The following is a 12,556-nucleotide window of genomic DNA, read 5'->3' as shown; positions in this document are numbered from 1 at the left end:
CCCAATACAGGAGCACACAGATTCATAAAGCAAGTCCTTAGAGACTTACAAAGAGACTTAGACTCCCACATAATAATAATGGGAGACTTGAACACCCCACTGTCAACATTAGACAGATCAACGAGACAGAAAGTTAACAAGGATATATATCCAGGACTTGAATTCAGCTCTGCACCAAGTGGAATTAATAGACATCTACAGAACTCTCCACTCCAAATCAACAGAATATACATTCTTCTCAGCACAACATCACACTTATTCACAAATTGACTGCATAGTTGGAGGTAAAGCACTCCTCAGCAAATGTAAAAGAACAGAAATTATAACAATCTGTCTCTCAGACCACAGTGCAATCCAACTAGAACTCAGGATTAAGAAACTCAATCAAAACCACTCAACTACATGGAAACTGAATAACCTGCTCCTGAATGACTACTGGGTACATAAGGAAATGAAGGCAGAGATAAAGATGTTCTCTGAAACCAATGAGAACAAAGACACAACATACCAGAATCTCTGGCACACATTTAAAGCAGTGTGTAGAGGGAAATTTATAGCACAAAATGCCCACAAGAGAAAGCAGGAAAGATCTAAAATCGACACCCTAACATTACAACTAAAAGAACTAGGGAAGCAAGAGCAAACACATTCAAAAGCTAGCAGAAGGCAAGAAATAACTAAGATCAGAGCAGAACTGAAGGAGATAGAGAAACACAAAATACCCTTCAAAAAAATCAATGACGCCAGGAGCTACTTTTTTGAAAAGATCAACAAAATTGATAGACTGCTAGCAAGACTAATAAAGAAGAAAAGAGAGAAGAATCAAATAGACATAATAAAAAATGATAAAGGGGAAATCACCACTGATCCCATGGAAATACAAACTACCATCAGAGAATACTATAAACACCTCTACACAAATAAACTAGAAAATCTAGAAGAAATGGATAAATTCCTGCACACATACACCCTCCCAAGACTAAACCAGGAAGAAGTTGAATCCCTGAATAGACCAATAACAGGCTCTGAAATTGAAGCAATAATTAATAGTCCACTAACCAAAAAAACTCTAGGACCAGTCAGATTCACAGCCGAATTCTACCAGCGGTACAAAGAGGAGCTGGTACCATTCCTTCTGAAACTATTCCAATCAATAGAAAAAGAGGGAATCCTCCCTAACTCATTTTATGAGGCCAGTATCATCCTGATACCAAAGCCTGGCAGAGACACAACAGAAAAGAAGAATTTTAGATCAATATCCCTGATGAACATCTATGTGAAAATCCTCAATAAAATACTGGCAAACCAAATCCAGCAGCACATCAAAAAGCTTATCCACCATGATCAAGTGGGCTTCATCCCTGGGATGCAAGGCTGGTTCAACATACGCAAATCAATAAATGTAAACCATCACATAAACAGAACCAAAGAAAAAACCACATGATTAGCTCAATAAATGCAGAAAAGGCCTTCGACAAAATTCAACAGCCCTTCATGCTAAAAACTCAATAAGCTAGGTAGTGATGCAACGTATCTCAAAACAATAAGAGCTATTTATGACAAAACCACAGCCAATATCACACTGAATGGGCAAAAGCTGGAAGCCTTCCCTTTGAAAACTGGCACATGACATGGATGCCCTCTCTCACCACTCGTATTCAACATAGTGTTGGAAGTTCTGGCTAGGGCAATCAGGCAAGAGAAAGAAATCAAGGGTATTCAGTTAGGAAAAGAAGAAGTCAAATTGTTCCTGTTTGCAGATGACATGATTGTATATTTAGAAAACCCCATTGTCTCAGCCCCAAATCTCCTTAAGCTGATAAGCAACTTCAGCAAAGTCTCAGGATATAAAATTAATGTGCAAAAATCACTAGCATTCTTACACACCAGTAACAGAGAGCCAAATCATGAATGAACTCCCATTCACAATAGCTTCAAAGAGAATAAAATACCTAGGAATCCAACTTACAAGGGATGTAAAGGACCTCTTCAAGGAGAACTACAAACCACTGCTCAGTGAAATAAAAGAGGATACAAAGAAACGGAAGAATATACCATGTTCATGGATAGAAAGAATCAGTATTGTGAAAATGGTCATATTGTCCAAGGTAATTTATAGATTCAATGCCATCCCCATCAAGCTACCAATGACTTTCTTCACAGAATTGGAAAAAACTGATTTAAAGTTCATATGGAACCAAAAAAGAACCTGCATAGCCAAGACAATCTCAAGCCAAAAGAACAAAGCTGGAGACATAACGCTACCTGACTTCAAACTATACTACAAGGCTGCAGTAATAAAACAGCATGGTACTGGTACCAAAACAGAGATACAGACCAATGGAACAGAACAGAACCCTCAGAAATAATACCACACATCTACAACCACCTGATCTTTGACAAACCTGACAAAAACAAGAAATGGGGAAAGGATTCCCTATTTAATAAATGGTGTTGGGAAAACTGGTTAGCCATATATGTAGAAAGCTGAAACTGGATCCCTTCCTTACACCTCATACAAAAATTAATTCAAGATGGATTAGAGACTTAAATGTTAGACCTAAACCCATAAAAACCCTAGAAGAAAACCTAGGGAATACCATTCAGGACATAGGCATGGGCAAGGACTTCATGTCTAAAACACCAAAAGCAATGGCAACAAAAGCCAAAATTGACAAATGGGATCTAATTAAACTAAGGAGCTTCTGCACAGCAAAAGAAACTACCATCAGAGTTAACAGGCAATCTACAGAATGGGAGAAAAATTTTACAATCTACCCTTCAGACAAAGGGCTAATATGCAGAATCTACAAAGAAGTTAAACAAATTTACGAGAAAAAATCAAACAACCCCATCAAAAGGTGGGCAAAGGACGTGAACAGATACTTCTCAAAAGGAGACATTTATGCAGCAACCAACACATTAAAAAATGTTCATCATCAATAGTCATCAGAGAAATGCAAATCGAAACCACAATGAGACACCATCACATACCAGTTAGAATCGTGATCATTAAAAAGTCAGGAAACAACAGGTGCTGGAGAGGATGTGGAGAAATAGCAACACTTTTACACTGTTGGTCGGACTGTAAACTAGTTCAACCATTGTGGAAGACAGTGTGGTGACTCCTGAAGGATCTAGAACTAGAAATACCATTTGACCCAGCCATCCTGTCACTGGGTACATATCCAAAGGATTATAAATCATGCTGCTATAAAGACACATGCACACGTATGTTTATTGCGGCACCATTCACAATAGCAAAGACTTGGAACCAACCCAAATGTCCATCAATGATAGACTGGATGATGAAACTGTGGCACATATACACCATGGAATAATATGCAGCCATAAAAAAGGATGAGTTCATGTCCTTTGTAGAGACAGGGATGAAGCTGGAAACCATCATTCTGAACAAACTATCCCAAGGACAGAAAACCAAATATTGTATGTTCTCACTCATAGGTGGGAATTGAACAATGAGAACACTTGGGCACAGGGTGGGGAACATCACACACTGGAGCCTGTCGTGGAGTAGGGGGAGAGGGGAGGGACAGTATTAGGAGATATACCTAATGTAAATTATGAGTTAATGGGTGCAGCACACCAACATGGCACATGTATATGTATGTAACAAACCTGCACATTGTGCACATGTACCGTAGAACTTAAAGTATAATAAAAAAATAAATAAATGAACACAAAGAGGAATGAGGATATTCAAACACACAAGAAAGAATATTTCCAGTTGTCTCCTAAAATAATTTTTAATTAGTCCTTTCGTCATTCTTACTTTTTCCCTTTTGTTCTGTTTTTTGAGATGAAGTTTTGCTCTGTTGCCCAGGTCGGAGTGCAGTGGTGCAATCGCAGCTAACTGCAACCTCTGCCTCCCAGGTTCAAGTGATTCTCCTGCCTCAGCCTCCCAAGTAGCTGGGATTACAGGCACCTGCTACCATGCCCAGCTAATTTTTGTATTTTTAGTAGAGACAGGGTTTTATCATGTTGGCCAGGCTGGTCTCGAACTCCTGACCTCAGATGATCCACCAGCCTCGGCCTCCCAAAGTGCTGGGATTACAGGTGTGAGTCACCACACTCAGTCTATTTTTACTTAAAAAAGCTTAAAATATCACCTATTTACTTTATTCTATTTTCTTCCCTTGTGTTAATGTGCACAGCAGACTTAATCACTGCATATGTAATTATCAATTCACTTCATCTGTATAATTCATATACCCCAAATCTATACTTTATCATATTAATTATTTTTAGTTTAAGGCAAAAGCTACTTTTTCTTATCTTCTAATTAATAATAGAAAAATGACAGAAACATTTCCAAACACTTGGAAACTAAACAACACACTACAAAATATCTATGAGTCAAAAAGGAAGTCTCAGGAAATTTAAAAAAATATATTAAACTGAATGAAAATGAAAAGATTACATATCAAAATTGGTGGGAAGAAGCGAAAGCAGTGCTGAGAAGGAATTTTATAGGGCTAAAGGCATACATGAGCTCTTTCCGTGCCTAATGCAGCCATGGCTGGTGGTCCCAAGCAGCATCTAAAGCATGTAGCAACTCCAAAACATTGGATGCTGGCTAAATTGCCCAGTGTGTTTGTTCATCGTCCATCCACCAGTTCCCACAAGTTGACAGAGTGTCTCCCTATCATCATTTTCCTAAGGAACAGACTTAAGTATGCCTTGACAGGAGATGAAGTAAAGAAGATTTGTGGCCAGGCATGGCAGCTCATGCTTGTAATCCCAGTACTTTGGGAGGCCGATATGGGCAGATCACGAGGTCAAGAGATCGAGACCATCCTAGCCAACACGGTGAAACTGTGTCTCCACCAAAAATACAAAAATTAGCTGGGCGTGGTGGTGGGTGCCTGTAATCCCAGCTACTCAGGAGGCAGAGGTTGAGCGAGGAGAATTGCTTAAACCCAGGAAGCGGAGGTTGCAGTGAACCAAGATCACGCCATTGCACTCCAGCCTGGCGACAGAGCGAGACTCCATCTCAATAAATAAACAAACAAACAAACAAATAAATAAATAAATATAAAGAAAGAGAGAAGATTTGCATGCAGTGGTTCATTAAGAACAATGGCAATGTTCAAACTGATATAACCCATCCCACTGGATTCACAGACGTCATGGGCATTGACTAGATAGGAGAGAATTTTCGTCTCATCTATGACATCAAGGGTTGCTTTGCTGTACATCGTATTACACCTGAGGAGCCCAAGTACAAATTGTGCAAAGTGAGAAAAATCTTTGTGGGCACAAAAGGAATCCCTCATCTGGTGACTCATGATGCTCGCAATATCTGCTACCCTGATCCCCTCCATCAAGGTGAATGATCCCATTCAGACTGATATGGGAACGGGCAAGATCACTGATTTCATCAAGTTTGGCACTGGTAACCTGTGGATGGTGACTGGAGGTGCTAACTTGGGAAGAATTGGTGTCATCACCCACAGAGAAAGGCACCCTTGACCTTTTGATGTGGTTCACATAAAAGATGCCAATGACAACAGCTTTGCCACCCGGCTTTCCAAAATTTTTGCTACTGGCAAGGGCAACAAACCACGAATTTCTCTTCTCCGAGGAAAGGTATACACATCACCATTGCTGAAGAGAAAGATAAGAGACTGGCAGCCAAACAGAGCAGTGGGTGAAATGTCTCTGGGTGACAGATTAGATCTTTGTACATAATTAAAAATAATGTGGCATGATTAATAAAAATAAATTAAAAAAATGTGTACATGAGAAAAGGTTCAAATCAATAATCTAGGCTCCCTCTCCAGGAACTTAGAGAAACAAGAGCAAAATAAACCCACGGCAAGCTGAGAAAAGGAAATAATAGATTAGAGCAGAAATCAATGAAGCTGAAAATTTAAAATGAAGAAAATTCATGAAACAAACCTGGTTCACAGATAAGACCAATAAGATTGACAAACGTCTAGCAAGACTGACAAAGAAACAAAGAACATGCGAATTACCAATATCTGGAGTAAAAAAGGGAATAGCACTAGAGACCATGTAGACATCAAAAGGATAACAAGGGAACACCATGGACAGGTCTGCACACAAAATTTGACATGTTAGGTAAAATAAACCAATTCCTTGAAAAAAATACAAACTACCACAAGTCACCCAATATAAAACTGATTATTTGAATAGCCCTATGACTACTAAGTAAATTGATACTGTGATTTCAAAATTTCCCAAACACATATCTCCAGGTTCAGACACTTTCATTATTGAATTCTACCAAACACTTAGGCAACAATTAGTATCAATTCTCCATAATCTTTTCCAAGAAATAGAAGAGAAGGGAATACTTCCCAATCCATTTTATCAACCTAGAATTACCCTGGTATCAAAACAAAAGAGTACAAAAAGAACACTATAGGCCAATATGCTTTATGAATATAGATGTAAAAATCCTTAACAAAATATTAGCAAATAAAATTCAGTAATATGTAAAAAACATGTATACATCATAACCAAGACAAGTTTATTCCAGGGATGTAAGGCTAGTTCGACATTTGAAAATCAATCTATGTAATCTACCACATTAAATTATAAAGAAAAAAATCGTATCACATAAATCAATACAGAAAAACCACTTGACAAAAATAGACACCCTCTCACGTTAAAACTTCTCAGAAAACTAGAAATTGAGGGAAATTTCCTCAATTTGAGTTAGAGAACATCTATAAAAAACCTACAGTTAATATTATATTTATTGGGGAAAGACTGAAAACTTTCCTCTAAGATTAGGAACAAGCCAGAATGTCTATTCTCACTTCTTTTATTCAGTGTAGTACTAGAAGTTCTAGCCAGTGCGATAAGGCAAGAAAAGGAAAGGCGTCCAGATCAGAGAAAAAGAATTAAACTAAGCCTATTTACAGATGGCATGATTGTCTATGTAGAAGTTATGAAAGAACATACAAAAAACTTCTAAAACTAATAAATGAGTCCAGCAAGGCTGCAGGGCACAAAAATCAACACACAAAAATCAATTATATTTCTATATACTAGCGAACTAGAATACGTGGACACCAAAATTTTAAAAAACAACATTTTTTATGATTTCAGAAAAAGAAAAAAAAAGGTCGGGCACAGGGGCTCACATCTGTAATCCTAGCACTTTGGGAGACTGAAGAATCACTTAGGTCAGGAGTTTGAAACCAGCCTGGCCAATATGGTGAAACCCCATCTCTAGTACAAATACAAAAATTAGCTGGAAATCGCTTGAACTCAGGAGGCAGAGGTTGCAGTAAGCTGAGATCGCACCACTGCACTCCAGCCTGGGCGACACAGTGAGACTATCTCAACAACAACAACAACAACAACAACGATAAAAAGAAAGACTTTGGTGTAAACTAACAAAATAACTATAAGAGTTGTATGCTAAAGCTACAAAATGCTAATGAAAGATATAAAAGAAGAATCAAACAAATGAAGAGTCATACTGTGTTCATGAACTGAAAGACTTCATTATGTCATATAATTAGTAGTTCAATTCTTTCCAAAATAATATACATTTAACACAATTCCTATTGAAGTTCCAGAAAATTTTTTGTAGAAATAAAATTACTCTAAAATTTATGTGATAAGGCAAAGGAACTAGAACAGCTAAAACAATTTTGAAAGAGAAGAATAAAGTGCTATGAACCTGATTTCAAGACATACAGCTTCTGTAGTCATGACTGTGTGATGTACAAAGAAACTCACACAAAGATCAATGGAACAGAACACCCAGAAATAGATCTATGTGATTTTCGACAAAGGTGCAAAAGCAATTCATTGAAGGAAAGATGTCCTTTTCAACAATTGGTGGAGAAACTGGACACCCACAGGCAAAAAACAGAAAAACCAAAACCTTCCACCTAAGTCTCACACCTTATATGAAAAGTAACTCAAAATAGATCATAAATACAAAATGACATAGGAGAAAATCTTTTGGATTTACAGCTAGGTGAAGAGTTCTTAGACTTGACATCAAAAATACAATTCATAAAAGGAAAAACTGGTACTTTGAACTTCATTAAAATTAAAACATTCTGGGAAAGACCTCGTTGAGAAGGTATGAAAAATATAAGCTAGAGATTGCAATTAAGGACTAGTATCTAGAATATATTAAGAACCCTCAAAATTTCACAATAGCAAACAATCCAATTAGAAAACGAGCAAAAATCACGAACATATATTTCACTGAAGAGAATAAACAAATGGCGAAGGAGCACATGAAAAGATGCTTAATGCCATTAGCATGAAAAATAAAAATAAAACCCTAAGCCTCCCAACCAACTGAACAGAACGCTCTTGGCCAAAGGGACCCCAGAGAAACCCTGAAAAACGAAGTCTCGGCCAGGCGCAGTGGCTCAAGCCTGTAATCCCAGCACTTTGGGAGGCCGAGACGGGTGGATCACGAGGTCAGGAGATCGAGACCATCCTGGCCTACACGATGAAACCCCGTCTCTACTGAAAAATACAAAAAACTAGCCGGGCGAGATGGCGGGCGCCTGTAGTCCCAGCTACTCGGGAGGCTGAGGCAGGAGAATGGCGTAAACCCGGGAGGCAGAGCTTGCAGTAAGCCGAGATTGCGCCACTGCACTCCAGCCTGGGCAACAGAGCCAGACTCCGTCTCAAAAAAAAAAAAACAAAAAAAAAAAAAAACAAAGTCCCAGGCCGTGATAGGATAAGAGGTTGATTACGCCTCAGTATGCTCCCTCCTTATTAACCTTTAACCAGAATTTTTTCCTAAGGAGTAAGTGGAAACCAACTCTAGAAAACAAGAAACAAGATGATTCATTCCTTTATCGCCTTCAGCCAATTATCTGAGGCCAAAACCAGGCTCCCTCTCCCTCTTTGAAGTTTTGATGTGACAGCCCACCAGCTTGACAATGCATCCCTTCCTAAACACTGACCACCATATCTCTGGACCAGTTCTGACTGACTAGCATAGGATGTGCTATGAGGGTTTTCAGGTCCTCTGTTTCACATTTTGATGCCAGAGGGCCAAAAACTCCATCCCTGGATCATGCTAATGCCATCATTTTTTGACCATGTGACCTATGAAGAGGCATGAAGCTCAGTTGTGCTTTTTTCATAAATCTTCATGACTCCTTCTATAGCTTATTGAATATGTATACTTAGCCAACCCATTGGGCATAAGTACCTGTGTTAGGCTTTCTTCCCTTAAATTGCTTTTTCTCAGCTTTTGCCAAAGGCTACATTTCCCAGCCTTCGGTGTGCCACTCTTTATGAGAAATAAAGCTCTCCTTTCCAATTTTTTGAACCACATGATTCTTCACTTGACAAGCATTAGGGAAATGCACATTAAAACCACAATGAGATATCACTACCTACCTATCAGAATAAAAATTAAAAAATAGTGACAACATCAAATGCTGGTATGGAGAAACTGCATCACTCACACATTACTGGTGGCAATGTAAAATGAAATAGCCACTCTGGAAACCCGTTTGGCAGTTTCTAAAAGAACTAAACATGCAACAACTATAGGACTCAGCAATTGCACTCTTGGATGTTTATCCCAGAAAAGTGAAAACTTATCTTCACACAAAAACTTGTAGACAAATATTCATACCAGTACTATTCATAAGTTGGACGTCCTTCCATGGGTGAATAGTTAAATAAACTGATATACCCCCATGCCATGGACGTCCACTCTGCAGTAAAAAGTAACTATTTATACATGCAACAACTGGGATGGATCTCCAGCAAATGATCCCAAGTGAAAAAAGCCAATTTCAAAAGGTTACAAACTATGATTCCATTTCCATAGCATTACTGAAATGCAAAATAATAAGAACATAAAATAGACCAGCAATTGCTAGGGGTTCTGGAGGATGACAGGGTGGAAGAAAATAGTATGCCTATAAAGAGTGGCAGGAAGGATCCTTTGGTGTTGAAACTATTGTATCTGGACTACATTCATAACAAGATCTGGTTTTTATACAGTTCTGCAAGATATTTCCCTTAGTGGAAACTGGGTAAAGGATACATAGGATCTTTCTGTATTACTTTTCACAACCGCATGTGAATCTACAATTACCTCAAAATAAAAGGTTTAATTAAAAATCTCTGCACTTGGATTCCTCTCATTAGCTCCAGGTGTATACATTAATTGAAAGATTTTCAAGCAGGGGAAGTGCTTTGATTTACTTTTTTTAAAAAAAAATCCTTAGCTCCTGTGTGGAATCTGAATTAGAAACCAGTGGGACAGGTATTCCAAGGGAGTGGTAACTCTTCTTTAATGTCAGCTTTCCCCCTTCAGAAATCTCTGCTCTGATTCCTTATCACTCTCCAGTCACTCACAGCAACTCTGGGCACTCATAAGGTCTCCTCGGATTTGCCTCTGGTTACATTCACTACAACCCTCATCCAGGTACCCATAAAATAACAAATGGTTGGCAACCACCCACCCAGCCCAGAATTTTCTCTTTCACAATCTTAGTCATTAGAAAATGAAAGTTAATCCCTGGTGTACATGGAGATATCAGATAAAGTTAAAAAAAAAAAAAAAAGAAAATGACAGTTAAGATGACATTGCTTACAGAAAATTTCTCCCTTAATTAAGAAAACTTTGCTGCAGTTTCTTCTGGAGACTTTGTAGACCTTCATTTGATCAGGAGAGAGAGCAAGTGCATGTGTGTAACTGATTTGACTAGGGTTTCCAGAATGTGCCTGGGGGACAAAATATTTTATTGTCATTTTGCAATTAAGTATTTTTTTGAATGCCTTTCTTGGTAAAATAAGTTTTCAAAAAATATTTTTTGAAAATATTCCTGTAGTAACAGGGATACTTTTAAAACAAAATTCAAAAGTAAATTAAAATAACCAATTTTATTTTCCTTTTCACTTACTTGAATACAAAAAGTTAGCAAATACTTTTTGGATGACATTGGTATTTATTTTCCCCTATGCTTCAGGCTGGCCTACCCACTCTCCATCAAAGGAGAAATCGAGAGAACAGTTTTATTGCTTCTGTTTCATTAGAAGTTTTGGTCCTAAGTTAGCCTTATAACCTTCTCATGATATTATTCAAGAAAGTGTGTAGAATTCAAATTCAAATTCAGTACAGTCCCTCAAACTGTGAACTACACAAGTTCCAAGGGTTTATTTACCTCCTATCAAGCATAATGTGAGGGAATAACACAGTCAACTTGGAACAATAAATTCAGCACAACTGTGCTTCCGTTTTCCTCTTCTTTGTTCTCTCTCAGGGCCACAGTATATTTTTACTTCTTTCTTTAAAAGTTGGGTTAGGATAAGAAGGAAGCCGGTCCAATCCCTAATCCATGAACTAGAAAGGCCAGGCCAGCTTTCCAACTTGGAAGGAGAGGAACCCAGCTGCTAGCAGACAGTCCTAAGACTGCAGGTCCTACAATAAGCAATCAAACCACCATCTGATAGTGTCCCTTGGGAAAAGGGGATTTTTTTTTTTTTTTTTTTTTTCCTCACAGTTCTGGAGATTGGAAGTCTAAGATCAGGGTGCTAGCACAGATTGGGTTCTGGTAAAGCCATCTTCTGGATTGCAGACTGTCATCTTTTCCTTGTATCCTTATACGGCAGAAAAAGGGCAAGAGAGTTCTTTGAGGTCTTTTGTTTTCTTCTTCTTTTTTTTTTGGTGGAGTGGAAAAGGGGATTTTTTAGGAGAAAAGTGAAGGGCCTTAAGATTGTCATGTATGCACCAAACCCCACTTCCCAAGACTGAATACAGTCCCCTGTCAGACACAAGTCTTGATTTATAAAGCATTTATGTAAGTGGATTAGAAAAACGTCAAGTGGGCAAAGGACATGGCCAGAAAAACCACAAAAAACGACATATGAAATGCTTGAAAAAGTGTTCAATCTCTTTAATTTAAAAAATGCAAATTAAAATGAGATGTCATTTATCTTTTAAAGTGAAGTAAAATAATTAATAGCACTGAAAAGTCTCAGCACTGCCCTGAGCCCCAGGTAGGATGGGCCCCATGTAGTCCTTGTCTGGCTAAGGGAGGTGGCCTCACTCTGGGCACTGCATACCCACTGTCTCTTCTTTGCCTTTTAATGATGTAAGAAAGTACTTACGTATGATGGTGTGCTGGTAAGGAAAAAATTATCAGTATATAAAATCTTAATATATTTTTAAAAAGGTTAATCTCTGCTAGTGCAGTAATGGGTAGTTTCTAGTCTCTTTATCTATCACATCTCTCAGCATTTTTTTTCAAATATCTCACAATAGGCCGGGTGTGGTGGCTCACGCCTGTAATCCCAGCCTTTTGGGAGGCTGAAGCAGGTAGATCACCTGAGGTCAGGAGTTCGAGAGCAGCCTGGCCAACCTGGTGAAACCCCGTCTCTACTAAAAATACAAAAATTAGCTGGGCATGGTGGCGGGTGCCTGTAATCCCAGCTACTTGGGAGGCTGGGGCAGGAGAATCACTTGAACCTGGGAGGCAGAGGTTGCGGTAAGCCGAGATCGTGCCACTGAACTACAGCCTGGGTGACAGAGTGAGACTCCGTCTTAAAAAAAAAAAAAAAA

The 12,556-nt window shown here is 38.5% G+C and overlaps 1 protein-coding gene and 1 pseudogene across 7 annotated transcripts in view; one reads left to right on the top strand and one right to left on the bottom strand.

The window, feature by feature from the left end:
• The window catches only part of LOC113219520 (DNA repair-scaffolding protein), a 457,358-nt gene that overhangs the window by 182,804 nt on the left and 261,998 nt on the right, over window positions 1–12,556 (bottom strand). The gene's annotated exons all lie outside the window — the stretch shown is intronic.
• On the top strand, window positions 4,537–5,675 carry LOC111525264 (annotated as a pseudogene).

Source organism: Piliocolobus tephrosceles, chromosome 7 (genome assembly GCF_002776525.5).
Source record: "Piliocolobus tephrosceles isolate RC106 chromosome 7, ASM277652v3, whole genome shotgun sequence".
Taxonomy (NCBI): domain Eukaryota; kingdom Metazoa; phylum Chordata; class Mammalia; order Primates; family Cercopithecidae; genus Piliocolobus; species Piliocolobus tephrosceles.
Note: the sequence above shows the minus strand (reverse complement) of the source record. Positions and strands in the feature narration are given on the sequence as shown.